Source organism: Podarcis tiliguerta (genome assembly GCF_965153285.1).
Source record: "Podarcis tiliguerta genome assembly, chromosome: 3".
In the NCBI taxonomy this organism is placed as follows: Eukaryota; Metazoa; Chordata; class Lepidosauria; order Squamata; family Lacertidae; genus Podarcis; species Podarcis tiliguerta.
The window spans coordinates 14,978,419-14,993,926 of record NC_139536.1 but is presented as its reverse complement, the minus strand read 5'-3'; the positions used below and the strand labels follow the sequence as shown (position 1 = coordinate 14,993,926).

Genomic DNA, 15,508 nt, shown 5'->3' with positions numbered 1-15,508 from the left:
TCTTCATTTTAAATCATTGGCTGAAGAGAACTGTGCACACCGTCACTTGTGAAGGGTGGTGCAACTGTGTTGCTTTGAATACTTGTTGGTTGGTGAGGCAGTGCATACCTCCGCTTACTTAAGCGGATAGTTCAGTTTCTGTGTGGATCAGTGTTCTTTAGAGCAGGCTGTACTCATTTTTGCTATTTGTTTGCCCTTGAAAAGATGGTGTAAATCTATGTTTGATTATTGCCCATGTTTACAAGCCACAAAAGAATGCACCTATTAGTATCCTCCAAACTGAGAAATTTGGGTGGAATTCAACACCATACTAAGGTCGTCATTCCATCAGCGCAAGCATTTCTACTTACCAGGTAGAATGATCTCCCCTCTTTTCCCTCCACACACTGCTCTGGTGGTTCTCCTGATACCCCTGAGTGGTTTGAGGAAGGCATGAGGAGAGGAGAGGAGGGCCCATTGTGCTGATGGGACTCGTTGCACTGGCTTCTGCTAGTAGCAACTATCCTTCAAGTATCCTTAACCTTGTCATGTCCAGGTGTAGTTCAGAGCACAGTGTCCAGTTTTGAACAATAAAATATCAGAATTAGGAAGATGATAAGTTTATGGGTTATGTAGAATTGTGAAAACACAAAACACTACATTGATAAGAATTCAGCCATGACCATGCTGTTCCTAGAAACACTGGAACATGTCCAGAGGAGGGCAACCAAAATGGTCAAAGGCCTGGAAACGATGCCTTATGAGGAACGGCTAAGGGAGCTGGGCATGTTTAGCTTGGAGAAGAGGAGGTTAAGGGGTGATATGATAGCCATGTTCAAATATATAAAAGGATGTCACATAGAGGAGGGAGAAAGGTTGTTTTCTGCTGCTCCAGAGAAGCGGACACGGAACAATGGATCCAAACTACAAGAAAGAAGATTCCACCTAAACATTAGGAAGAACTTCCTGACAGTAAGAGCTGTTTGACAGTGGAATTTGCTGCCAAGGAGTGTGGTGGAGTCTCCTTCTTTGGAGGTCTTTAAGCAGAGGCTTGACAACCATATGTCAGGAGTGCTCTGATGGTGTTTCCTGCTTGGCAGGGGGTTGGACTCGATGGCCCTTGTGGTCTCTTCCAACTCTATGATTCACTTCTCTTGAGAAAGTTGCACTGAGTCTTAACACTTTGATAGCCACAATAAAGCAAATTCATTTGATTGCAGGGTGAACTTAAATCCAAGCAAATGTGCATCCTTAAAATACTTTTGGCGAGTCAGGCCAGACAGCAGCTGAAGTCGGATTTGGGTTTAGATTTCTTCTTCAACCTAACTCTAAGGTAATGGAACAAATGCTAGTGAGAGAATTTTGCTTCTTAGTATCAAGAAACAACTAAACTAGAGTTCTGAATATTCTATGCCTTAAAAATATATGGAAGTCTCCTGTTGTTCTCAGAAGGTTTAGTTTCACATACTGCTGACCAGCCCTACCCCCAACATGCATAGTGGTCTCCCCCTTGTGTCTGCAGCCCTGAGCCTTCCCATTAAGCCAGGAGTGGGGAACCTTGTTCAGGCCACATGTCAAAGGAGAGTAGGCCAAGAAGCCAAACTGGGTAGAGCAGTGAACTTAAATGTACTTTTATAGGGTAGGCTCATATCTGCTCACCCTCTCTATGAAGCTTCTGGGAGAGATCATCAGGGAGTTTGGGCTGGGTATTCACCAGTATGCAGATGATACCCAGCTCTACTTCTCTTTTAAATCAGAACCAGTGAAGGCGGTGAAGGTCCTGTGTGAGTGCCTGGAGGCGGTTGGAGGATGGATGGCAGCTAACAGATTGAGGTTGAATCCTGACAAGACAGAAGTACTGTTTTGGGGGAACGGGGCAGGTGGGTGTGGGGGACTCCCTGGTCCTGAATGGGGCAACTGTGCCCCTGAAGGAGCAGGTGTGCAGCCTGGTAGTCATTTTGGACTCACAGCTGTCCATGGAGGTGCAGGTCAATTCTGTGTCCAGGGCAGCTGTCTACCAGCTCCATCTGGTACACAAGCTAAGACCCACCTTGTGCAACGCCCTCCCATCAGATGTCAAGGAAATAAACAAATATCCGACTTTTAGAAGACATCTGAAGGCAGCCCTGTTTAGAGAAGTTTTTAACATTTGAAGTTTTTTTCTGCTTTTAATGTTCTGTTGAAAGCCACCTAGAGTGGCTGGGGAAACCCAGCCAGATGGGCAGGGTAGAAATTATTATTATTATTATTATTATTATTATTATTATTATTATTATTCATCTAGGTTCCATTCAGGCAAACAACAGCCATTCTTTGAATTCATGACACATTCCAGTCATGTCAAACACTTGAGGATGCAAAGCATTGACAGTGAGGTGAAGCCTGGGGAGAGTCCTGAGGGCCAGATGGAAGGGTCTGGAGGCCACATTTAGCCCCAGACCTGAAGTACCGTACCTCTGCCCTAGAAACGTGAGAACTATTACTTTTTTAGATGAAAGTGGAGATTTCCTATCCTTTTCTTTCCATTCATTTATTAAACTTGCCAGTCTCGTCGCCCAAAGGTCTCCAAGTGACTTACATTAAGTATGTACACACACACACACACCTACACACAAATACACTACCATAAGGGGGAAAAAGGGGGGATCATAATGCATTAATATATCATCTAACATAATGCATATGAAAAATCAAAAACAGCATACCTGCCATAGGTATTGTGCTGCAGTGGCGCAAAGGGAAGAATGAGCAAGGGTAATGCAGCTCTGGTACTGAGGCTGTTGCACAGCCTTGAATTCCAGCAGAAATCAGGCATGGCTGTCACAGCTGCTCCGCCTGCAGCTTCTAGCTTCTACTTCACACATCTGGCCCTTGTCCTTCTCACCAACAGCCAGGTGAGGGAGGAGGAGCACCCATTTGTTCCCTGCCGCAGAGCCACTTCCTTCGTTACCTTAATGACCCATACTTGGGGGCCATTATGGCCCTTGCTGGATCCAGGAAGGGACTCAAACATACAGCCTGAGATAGGAGCTAAAGGAAGCAGCGCCCCTCCTGTATCTGCACCTCTGGAGCAAGAAGGAACGAGAAAGTATCTTCAGCCTCATCTGAAATTCAGACTCCACATTTGAGCTTCCAGAAGCAGGCTTTCCAGCAATCTGGGTTTATCAAAATCTAATTCACCGCTATTTGTTGATGCAATGATTGCTAAACACTTGCTGTCTGCTGATTGACAAAGCTGGCACAATGAACGCCTGCCATTGACATCTGCAATTGCATGATTGCATGTTTTCATTCAGCCCTAGATATATAAAGACTATAATCTTTCTGTTCCGGTTTATTGTTGCACTACATACAGTATGACACTGACAAGCTTCAGTATGTAAACTCAGGACTGCAGAAAGGGGGAAAAAAGATGTGCAGACTGAAATAAATAAGAAATTAACTCAAGCTATAGTTGTGTGGATGCTGGCTGTGCTGGATACATGCAACTGATATTTGAACATCCTTATGGATATAATAGTATCTATCTGCTCCAAATGCTGAGCTGCAGTCAATGTGAGGGAGTTTAATGTGGCAATCATGGTTCTCTGCATTTTATCCTCACAACAACCCTTTGAGGTAGGTGAGATTGAGAGTGGGTGCTTGGCCGAAGGTCACCCAGCAAGGCTCAGTGGTTTGGACTCATTTAATCATTGGCAGTGGGCACAAATGAAAGAGATTGGCAGACACATTTAAATGCCGGGGGGGGGGGTCTTCTCTCTCCTCTGCTTCCACATCCTTAGCCCTGGCATTACTGTTGGCAAGGATACATTGTGGGTGCTCACACAAGTGTAACTAATCCCACATCACAGTCTTGTGACCATGCCACCCTGCTGTCTTGAGACTATGACACTCTATTCATTCCAACAGAAATGCTGCCGGAGGTAGTGGCTTCCGGGGAGGCATTGTAGCAGGTCAGCAGCATCTGTTGGGATGCCGTCGAAAGATGTAATTAAGTGGTGATTATAGATAGACTATCAAATTATCTCTGAAGAACAGAGGTAACATTGGGATAAACTTCCAAATGCTCTGGAAGGGTTGCACTCTGCTGTGGGATCGAGAAATCTTCAAGGAGGGGTGAGTGACAGCATGTGGGAGAAACTGCAATTTCGTCCAAGCGCCACTTAAGAGCTCTGGAGATTCTTTCAGCATGAAAACATACATAATTACAATGTAACAAAAGTCAAAAAAATTCACAACCAAATTGAACAATTTCCACATACAAAAAAATCAATATCAGTAACAGCAACAACACCCCTGAACAATACCCCAGCCCAAGAGTCTGCTGAGCAGCCTCATCTTCTGCCGCAGGAGCCAGTCAGGGTCTTGCCCTTTCAGGTCAGGTGGAAAAGGCAAGGCAGTGAGCAGGTCATCCTAGCATACACTAAAACTTTATTCCCTTAATCATCCTCCTTGCCAGCTGTTTGCTTTCTGGAACTAGGTTTTTTCTGCAGTCATCCCTGGTTTCACACCGTACTGCCTAAGAAAAACATTCAGAAAATTTAGTTGCTTTATAATAGAGCTGCAAGACTATTCAGTGGTCAAGACCTTTTGCTTTGATACTGTGCAACCTTCATTTGTTGCCATTTTGTGCCCAGGCTCAGCTGAAATGGCTGATTTTAACTGTTAAGGCCCTAAAAATTATGGGCCTGGGCTGAGATATCTTAAGGACCATCTCCACCCATGTATACTTTAATGAGTTTTACTATCGTATTTCTCCAGAAAGGATTATCACTCTGGTCTGTCTTACCTGGATAGAGTTTTGGACTTGAAGAAACGAGTGTTAATAGCATTGGGATGCTGCGATGATGTGTTTCCATGGGAACTAATGGTTGAACTATCTTCATTAAATCAGCTGAATAGGGCAAAAACAGACCTCTCAGCACACCTCGAGATTTGTTTTATTTATAATTGCAATTTATATCCTGTCCTTCTTCCCAGAGCCATCCACAACAGAGGAATAACCCATTAATAATGCTATGGGTTAGCGGGGGGAGAGGGATCCCACAGATTCCTGGGTGCCAGATTTCCCTCTCTAGATTCTTGGGTGCTAGGGGTTAATCAGAGCTGACAGCCTGAGCTTGGATTTTTTTTGCCAGACAGAAGGGCAGAGGGAGATGGTGGTTTTTCAAAAGCCATCTGCAAGACAAAAGCCCCCACTGGACATGGTGTTGCACAGGGGAAAAAACCCCCCTGTCCTTTTACACAGAGATTTTTTTTGCAAGGTGTTTTGAGAACAAGGAGGATGTGCAGCAGGACTCTATTCATACTGGCTGGGAGAGGCTATGCCAAGAGGCACAACTGGCTGCTGCTGCTGGACCCAAGCTTGTGGAAGCTATGAGAGGAGTCGTGATGAACTACGGCACCCCATGCAAGGGATTTCTACAGGTGAGGGGCCACCACTGAGAAGACCCTGCCTCAGGTGACCATGTCGTGAGCTTGCTTCAATGTCAGGACCACAACAAGAGCCTCTACTATCAATTTTAATACGCAGGCAGACTGATAGCAGGATGCACACTTTTGGATATTTGGGTTCCAAGTTGTTTGGAACTTCATATGTTAAAGTCAGGGCCTTGAATTTGCCCACTCAATTACAGACAACCAATGGAACTCCTTTAATGGTGATCTTATGTGATTATGCTCACTGGTGCATTCATGGTTCTGGTAGCCACATTTTGCACAGTCTTCAAAGGAAGCCCCAAGAAGAGGACATTTCTAGCTTGGAAGTTGCCAGACCATGGGTTACTGCGGCCTTGGTAATATGGCACCCTGTGCGAGGCCAAAATTTGATGCCTCCCAACATAATAATAATAATAATAATAATAATAATAATAATAATTTATACCCCGCCCTCCCCAGCCAAGAAGGGTCTCAGGGCAGCTAACACCAAATATAAAAACAATTGATTGAAATACAGCTTAAAAAACAAGATTAAAATACAACATTAAAACATTAAAATGCAGTGGAAACTCAATCAAAAACTTTTTGGGGGATAAAAATGTCAAGTCTTCACCAAGCTAACTATCTGGACCCAGTGACGTAGCGTGGGGGGTGCAGGGGGGGCTGGCCGCACCGGGTGCAACATCTGGGGGTTAGGGTTAGGGGGCACAAATCCATGGGTTAGGGGGTGCAAATCCATGGGTTAGGGGGCGCAAATTACTTGCCTTGCCCTGGGTGCTGACAACCCACGCTACGCCACTGTCTGGACAGGTCCAACATGGGCCAGAAAAAGGCCAGGGAAGTCCCCAAATAGGAGTTCTAACACAGAAGGAGAAAGGAAAAAGGAAAAATCCCTCCTGTCTCCTTCCCTGAGCGGGGCATGCGCTAACTAGGCTTTGGGAAGGAGGCAGGAAGATGCCCTCTTGGCTTGGCACCCTGAGCAGGGGAACCAGTCATGTTGCCTTAAATCTGCCTCTGACAGCGTTCTGGCTGTTGCATTCCAGAAACAGTCACAGCTGACGAATCAGCCATAACTGGTTTTAGAAACGCTTTATGTTTTTAAATATTTTTTACTTTTAAAAAATTATTTATTTTATTACATTTCATACCTGCCCTTCCCCACAAGGTCTCAGGGTGGGTTACAATGATAAATAAGACCACTGAAACAGTTGCAACCATTAAATGGAAAATGTTTAAAATATCGCATTGTTTTGCTGCTTAGCTTTTTGCTGCCATGGGCTCCCTAGGGAGGCATGCTGGGGTGGGAAACAAGCAGATAAATACTACAGTGGTACCTCGCAAGACGAATGCCTTGCAAGACGAAAAACTCGCAAGACGAAAGAGTTTTTCGTTTTCTGAGATGCTTCGCAAGACGGATTTCCCTATGGGCTTGCTTCGCAAGACGAAAACATCTTGCGCCTTTTTTTAAAAAACCGCCAATGCATTCCTATGGGAAACCGTCAATACACAGTGGTGCTTCGCAAGATGAAAAAATTCACAAGACGAAAAAACTCGCAGAACGAATTAATTTCGTCTTGCGAGGCACCACTGTAGCTAAAAAGGGTACTCCTTGTCACAGACACCACCTAGGCAATGCTGTGTCACAAAGGTGTGTGTGTGTTATTCTGAGGCTCTCTTTGTTTGCTGTGCTGTTGGACAGAGCAATCTGTGGAGGTTGCGCCAGGAAGGGGATTGTCTATGGTGAAGGAGCCAACATTTTCCCAGCCCTGACAGGCCTAGTGTGATGGCTCTCTGTCCCCCTTTAGATTCCCATCCCCCCCCCCCGTTTAGAATTCCCCTCCTTTTCCTTCCAATCAGGACCAGCCCTACTATTAGGCAAAAGGAGTCAGACAGCAGATTCTGAGAGGTGGGAGCGGACAGAGCTGTGTGAGCCACTACCGGTTCTGCCCTGAGTTCCCTGAGCTAGTCTGTGGTCCCCAAGCACAGCGGAAGACACACAGTCCCATTGCCACGTGCGATTCAACCACCATTCTGGTGGACTTTTGTATAGTGGTACCTCGGGTTAAGTACTTAATTCGTTCTGGAGGTCTGTTCTTAACCTGAAACTGTTCTTAACCTGAAGACCACTTCAGCTAATGGGGCCTCCTGCTGCCGCTGTGCCGCGGGAGCACAATTTCTGTTCTCATCCTGAAGCAAAGTTCTTAACCCGAGGTAAAATTTCTGGGTTAGCAGAGTCTGTAACCTGAAGCGTATGTAACCTGAAGCGTATGTAACCCGAGGTACCACTGTACATGGATTCAGGAAGCAGCTATCGTGTCCTTTGCTTTGGGCCGGACAATGGCTTGGGTGAGTTCTGCTGCCAACCATAGGATAAATACCACTGTGCCTGTCTGGAAAAGGAATAATAATAATAATAATAATAATAATAATAATAATAATAATAATTTATTATTTATACCCCGCCCATCTGGCTGGCCTTCCCCAGCCACTCTGGGCGGCTTCCAACAAAATACAGTAATGCATCAAACATTAAAAGCTTCCCTAAAGAGGGCTGCCTTCAGATGTCTTCTAAAAGTCTGGTTGTTGTTGTTCTCTTTGACATCTGGTGGGAGGGAGTTCCACAGGGTGGGCGCCACTACCAAGAAGGCCCTCTGCCTGGTTCCCTGTAACTTGGCTTCTTGCAGTGAGGGAACCGCCAGAAGGCCCTCGGTGCTGGACCTCAGTGTCCCAGTAGAACAATGAGGGTGGAGGCCCTCCTTCAGATATACTGGACCGAGGCCATTTAGGGCTTTAAAGGTCAGCCCCAACACTTTGAATTGTGCTCAGAAATGTACTGGGAGCTATGGATGCTATGGATTTGGAATCACCCCATATCTCCCCCCCCCTTTAGCTCTTGAGCTTCTGCTGGGCATCTGTAGCTAGGGGCTTTCCTATCACCAACAAATGGAGGACCTTCACAATGAAGGTCATAGAATCATAGAGTTGGAAGGGACCATGTGGGTCATCTAGTTCCAGTTCCTGTAATGCAGGAATCTCCTCCCCCCCCCCCCCAATGTGGGACTTGAACTCTGAGACTCTCATGTCCTACCAACTGAGCTATTTCAGAGAAAGGCCTGTAGTACCACACAGCCCTTGGGATGTCCTTCCCAGGGATCACTGGTCTGCACCCTTTTATGTGCTCAATCTGTTATAACCTGCCTGGGGTTTATTGTATTAGAGAAACAGCAAATTAGTGAATGTATGTGAATGAATGAATGAATCAATTTATTTCGGTCACTGACCAGAGTGTGAATAAATCTGCCAGGAAATGGCAAGCAGCATTTTTGTTTAGACTTTGGTCACAGGGAAGCAATCTTTTGGCAGAAAACTGAATAAGGATGAGACTGGGGATGTTGGTTGCCACATCTCTTTTGCAAAGTGGCATAAAGTCGGGATTTGGCCGTCGGAAACAGTGTCCCGGTGGAAATCGCCAAAATGTCTGGGGAAATCCGAACGTATGGCAACCCTTGTTGGCAGTGCCGTTTTCCTTAAAAATAGCTCAAAACTTTTTTTTTTTTTTGAGATTTTGCTGAAAAAACTCGACAGCTTTGGTCAAAAAACGCCCCCTTTGTGTCCGGGTTTTCACTTTTTGAAATATGACAACCCTACATTTGCAAAGAGATTGGGGTGGGATTACAGTGGTGCCCCGCAAGACGAATGCCTCGCAAGACGGAAAACCCGCTAGACGAAAGGGTTTTCCGTTTTTCAATGCACTTCGCAGGACAAATTTCTCTATGGGCTTGCTTCGCAAGACGAAAATGTCTTGCGATTCTTGCGATTTTCCCCCCCCGCTCCCCACCCCCTTTTTCTAAGGCACTAAGCTGCTAATAGCCTTTTAGCAGCTAATCCACTAATCCCTTAAGCCTTTAATAGCCGCTAATAGCGCTAAACCGCTAATAGCGCTAATCCGCTAATCCGCTAATAGGGTTGCTTCGCAAGACGAAAAAACCGCTAGACGAAGAGACTCACGGAATGGATTCTTTTCGTCTTGCGAGGCACCACTGTATATGCCTTTGTGATTATTTACATCATGCAGTTTATGTGGGCCTGAGGATCCAGTCTTGAAGATTTGCTGGGGAAAACGTTGGGCAAGGAAGGCCCACCCACCTTTCTCACTCTCCAAATCTTGTTCGCTTCCCAGCACAGAGCTGGTATCCAGGGCTCCCAGACTGGTGCGTGATTTGCCAAAATGTAGATCACCCCTTGGAATATATAGGCCAGGCTCCCTGTAAGGATTAAATGAAAAACGACACTAATAAAAAAATTGTGCTTTTTGAGCAATACTCGCTTAAAACAGAAGAGGGCATTAGTTAGCTATCATGAATGGATATTTTTTTAAAAACCAAGAAAAAACCCCAGATCACAGCTCTTAGAAGCAGTTAAATCTTTTTTAGAAAAATCTGGTGTTAAATATAAATCATCATTAGCTATCAAGCCGAGTGAAAAGTATAAATAATTAAAAGTGAGCAGTTCTTGTAGATCGTAAATGTCGAAAGAATGTCCCTTCCATTTTAAGTTCATCCTCGTGGTTACGTAAAGGACAAGTTAAAAATTGCTTATGATGAAATGAGTTAGCACAAACCGCTGCCTGATTGCTGGCTTTGCCATGCTCTTACTAGTCACCTTCACATCATAACAGTTGTTGGCGTCTGCCTGTCTCGGGAGACAATGGAGGACTGAGACTTTGGGGGTGATGTCAAACTGTTGGAGACTTACAGCACCTGCTGTGGCTGTAGAGACCGATACAGGAGAGACATGTTTTGTTGCAGCCGGAGCAGATGAAGGCATCCATTCGGTTATGCAGATGCACCATGGTGTTTAGAAGAAGAAGAGGAAGAGTTTGGATTTGATATCCCGCTTTCTCACTACCCTAAGTGGCTAACAATCTCCTTTTCCCTTCCTCCCCCACAACAAACACTCTGTGAGGTGAGTGGGGCTGAGAGACTTCAGAGAAGCGTGACTGACCCAAGGTCACCCAGCAGCTGCATGTGGAGGAGCGGAGATGCGAACCCGGTTCCCCAGATTACGAGTCTACCACTCTTAACCACTACACCACACTGGCTCTCCAGTTTATTCTCTCTGTGCTCTTCCCGGCAGTTATTCCCTCTCTGGTCACTGCTAAGGATGAGCAACCTATCTATCTCCAGGCACCACGTTTGCAGACATATTTGCAATGCACATCCTAGGGGTTCTTGTCATCTTCCATTCTGTAGACGCGGCAAAGCCAGTGTAGATGTCACCGAGAAAGCAGTGTGAACATGGGTTTGGGAGAGCACATCTTTCAGACTGTCCTGATGCCCCAAATCTTCCTGATGTAGCACATGTAGAAGGCATTGAGGGGTTGCTCCTGGTGGTTGTAAGTTGCCAGTGACTCATTTCAATAAAGCAGCAAGCCTGGTAGACCTTCATCTTGGGATTGGTCCTTAGCATCACATTCTCCCACACCTTTTTTTGCAGAGCTGGGCCACTGCGGTAGTTGCCTTGCCAATATGCTTGTCCAGCTCACCATTGATGGGGAGATTGCTGGTTATGGTGGGACCCACTTCAGCCATGTGGTCAGCAATGCTGATGTATGGAGTGCTGGATACATCCTGACCAAGGATGCTGGGTCTTCATGAGGCTGGTGGAAGGCAGAAATTGCTGCAGGATTGGTCAAAATGGTCGACATGTTTATTGGTGGCTCTGTTGCAGACGGAAGGGAATTCCTCCCTGCGAATCTCATGCCACGAATACATGGTTCTTCTAGATGTCCTCCTTGCTGGAAAAAGATGTAGTTCTTCTCTCCGAGGCAGTCATTTGAAGTGAGCTCCTGTACAGTTAAAAAGGTAAAGGGACCCCTGACCATTAGGTCCAGTCGTGGCTGACTCTGGGGTTGCAGCGCTCATCTCGCTTTATTGGCCAAGGGATCCGGCGTACAGCTTCCGGGTCATGTGGCCAACACGACTAAGCCGTTTCTGGCGAACCAGAGCAGCACATGGAAACGCCGTTTACCTTCGTGCTGGAGTGGTATCTATTTATCTACTTGCACTGGTGTGCTTTCGAACTGCTAGATTGGCAGGAGCAGGGACCGAGCAACGGGAGCTCACCCCATTGCAGGGATTCAAACCGCCAACCTTCTGATCGGCAAGTTCTAGGCTCTGTGGTTTAACCCACAGCGCCACCCGCATCCCCCTGTACAGTTAGTGCGCAGTTAATACACATGCAAAGAACATCACTTCCGCCAAAGAACTCTGGGAACCCAGGCGGAGGAATGGGGGGGGGAGGAGCGCACCATCCCCATCCCCATCAGGGAGGGGGGGTACCATCGTGGCCGCCCCCCGGACATGTGCTGCGCACTCTCAGTGCACGTGAAACCACGCCCCTGCGGGCACTGCGCCATGCCCCCAGGGTCCACGCCCCCACCCCACCTGCTCTCTGCCCCAGTGCTGGAGCATGCAGCTTCGCCCCTGGTTAAGCATGCTGGCAATTGCAGCTCTGCGGGGGTAAACTGCAGTTCTCAGGTTTGTTTGGTAGATGCCCTGTGCTTTAAATATATGGTGTGGGTTGTTTGAAGGAAGATTAGGACCACATCAGGATCAATGCTCAATAAACAGGTCATCCGGAAGCAGCCATGGTCTCATTCCAGCCCAGAAGGATACCAAGTACAGTGGTACCTCTGGTTACGTACTTAATTCATTCCGGAGGTCCATTCTTAACCTGAAACTGTTCTTAACCTGAAGCACTACTTTAGCTAATGGGGCGTCCTGCTGCTGCAGCGCCGCCGCCGCACAATTTCTGTTCTCATCCTGAAGCAAAGTTCTTAACCCGAGGTACTATTTCTGGGTTAGCAGAGTCTGTAACCTGAAGCGTCTGTAACCTGAAGTGTATGTAACCCGAGGTACCACTGTACATTGAAAGCCACTGAGATCTGGAAGAATCCTCAGAGCTCCATCCGGGAGTGCTGCTAGGCTCCTAAAGGATGCAGCGACCAGGGCCCTGACCCTCGGACATTTTTAGAAGATTCTGACAGTTTTATAGAACGCTTAATTGCACTCTTCCCTAAGCAACGTACATAACTGAATACAATAAAAACATCAGCATCACCCAGAAGCGCCTGGAGCTGTACTCTTATTGCCTGTTTGACTCCCTAGCTCCCCAACGGTGCATTGGAGACTGTAGGCTTCTGCGAGCTTGTAAAAGCAAGCCGGTCGTTTCCTCGGCACGCTTTCTGCCAAAACACCGTTTGCTGCATTTGGGGGGCTTTGTCAGATCCCAGAGGCTGGGGTTCCTCGCAATTGCATTGCGTTTTCATAGGGCACGAGGCGCTCATTTGGAGGAGAAGCGCATCCTGGTGGCCGCGTGCGCCTTCCCCGATGGCTCCCGGAGAGAGCCTTCTAACGATCCCCCGAGCTCTTCAATTGGGTTTCAATAGCTCTGCATGCAAAACTGCCTGGCGCTGATGGGGGAAGGACGTGCACGGCTGAACGAGTCGGCGCCATCGAACCCGGAGTGTTGACAGTGCCATTAAGCATATTTGGTTGGGATGCAGAGCTGCTTTAGGAGAAAATTGCCTTTGCTCTTTGTCTCATTTGTGAGGCTCCGGTTTACCATATTATTATGGAAGCTGCTGCCTTTCTGGTACGTGGAGGTGTTAGCCCGGCTCTGTAATTATGGGACTGTCAGAGTTTTCATTAAAATCCCTTCTTTTTAAAAGGATGCGTAACTCAGCTTAAATCAACAACTCAACACGGGCTTTGCGCAGAAGATGCGCGCTGCCCACTGTAGCAGGCAGATGGCGCCGTCGCACCTACGGTTGCAAGAAGGAGCTGGATCGATTCGCACTCGTGCTATTGGGATATGCCATGTGAAGAGCCAAACATCTTTCTATTATTATTTTTAACTTGATTGCTTCTCGGTAATGAGCCCTGAAAGCACGCGAGCTTTGCGCAAATATATTTCACTCCCTACTGCGAATGCACCAACAGCCCCACTGAATCAGACAAAAGGGCTATTTAGTTCAGCACACTCTTTTCTACAGTGGCCTGTCCAGATGATAATGAGAATTCATTTTGTTTTGGTGACACCCTTTCTCCCAGTCAGGAGCCCAGAGCCGGCCCACCCATGAGGCAAGGTGAGGTGAGAGCCTCAGGCGGCAAGATCCACACAGGCAGCAGAACCCAATGTAGATCTTTATTCCTCCCATCGTTCCTGATGTTCCTGAATTTCACCCACCCCTTCTCCCCTGGCAGGGAGGGGGGGTGCCATTTTGTGGTTCTCCTCAGGTGCCAAAATGTCTTAGGAAGGTCCTGGTGCTTCACAACACCATTACAATACAGTTAGACCCAAACATTACATTAAAATTTACCTACATGCAACAGAGTCTAACTTCAAAACTGACATTACCGTCTTACAATGGCTGGGTGAACAACTATGTATTTAGAATTGATTGTGAAATGCCGCTAGTGAGGGGAACAATGTACTTCCTCAAGGAGAGATTTCCACAACTGAGGGTTCAGTGCCGAGAAGGCCCCGCCTCAGATGTCTCTGAGAAGCTCAGATTGTGTCTTGTACAGGCAAAGCCTATCAAAACATGACTTTCCAAACAATATTTGCCCATAGAGCCAATCCAATCGCTGCTGGCATTATTTTCACAGGCATTGTGGACATCTGTTTCAAACATAAGCACAACCTCTCAGCTAACTTTACCTCTTCTAGGTGATCGGAGATGAATGAGAACTTGGAACTGGTGCAGAGGTAGTTGGAGAAGAAACAAACTGTCTGCTGGATGACCTGTATGCCCTTCTTCATTTTTTTGTTTCCCCCCCAAAATCTGCACACAACCCCGTTCTGACAGTGAGCTATTTGTCTACATGCAGGGCCCGAAAAAGGAACACCATTGCTTCCCCTAGGTAATTCAGCCCTCCCCACCTTGTTCATAATCCTCTTCAACAGCTTGGATTCAGAACTGGCTGAAGCTGGCATTGCCAGCTTTATGAAACAGCCCATGTAGCAACAGGCAGTCTGGCCTGCAGTAATTAACAGGCGATCTTTTCTTCGCAGCCTGGCAAGAACTTTAATTCTCCTGTGCCTTTAAGATCTTTCAAGACTTCTGCAATTTCCTAGACCTTTTAAACTCACCGTGTGAGTTTTTAGCTCTGTCTTATTTATTATTGAGTGACTTGGTTTTATCTGCCTGTTGTTGGCTGCTTTTTATTGACTAATTATATTGTTTTTATATGGCTTGCTAAGCCAGACCGAGAGCATTTTATGCGGAAGGTGCAGGAAACGCATTTGGGGAAGGGCTGTCACTCCGGGGGCAGAGTGCCTTGCATGCAGATGTTCAGGCCCTGGCATCTCCAGGAAGGAGAGACCCCCTTCTTAAATCCTGGAGAGCTGTTGCCAATTATTGGAGGCAGTTCTGAGCTATATTTCTCCCTCCCAATAAAGCTTTCCTGGAGCTTGAGTCTAAGATTCGTCTGCATTAGTGCTGTGTGTTGCATCCCTGGGCAAGGGATGTCCAAGGAGGCATGTTCCATGCCTTCTCCAGGCCACGTGGCAGAGGGGTTGCCAAAGATACCAGCTCACAACTGATCTGTAAGGTAAAGGTAAAGGGACCCCTAACCATTAGGTCCAGTTGTGACCGACTCTGGGGTTGCGGCGCTCATCTCGCTTTATTGGCCAAGGGAGCCGGCGTACAGCTTCTGGGTCATGTGGCCAGCATGACTAAGCCGCTTCTGGTGAACCAGAGCAGCGCACGGAAACGCCGTTTACCTTCCCGCCAGAGCGGTACCTATTTATCTACTTGCACTTTGACGTGCTTTTGAACTGCTATGTTGGCAGGAGCAGGGACCGAACAACAGGAGCTCACCCTGTCATGGGGATTCGAACCGCTGACCTTCTGATCGGCAAGTCCTAGGCTCTGTGGTTTAACCCACAGCGCCACCCGCATCCCTTAACTGATCTGTACATCAGGTGTTATTCCAGAACAGCTGCCTCATAATATCTGCTTTCACCTCAGGCCCAGATTCCTCCCAATACTAGGTCCTTCAACAAACTTCTCCTTCCTGGGGGG

At 47.0% G+C, this 15,508-nt stretch overlaps 1 long non-coding RNA gene across 1 annotated transcript; it reads right to left on the bottom strand.

Annotated features, from left to right (window-relative positions):
• Positions 1 to 4,415: 4,415 nt before the first annotated feature.
• On the bottom strand, positions 4,416 to 6,705 carry LOC310674029. Its single transcript, XR_014509333.1, has 3 exons — positions 6,567 to 6,705; positions 4,769 to 4,873; positions 4,416 to 4,498 (listed from the first exon to the last, which is right to left on the bottom strand). It is a non-coding gene; the product is annotated as an uncharacterized lncRNA (long non-coding RNA).
• Positions 6,706 to 15,508: the final 8,803 nt, after the last annotated feature.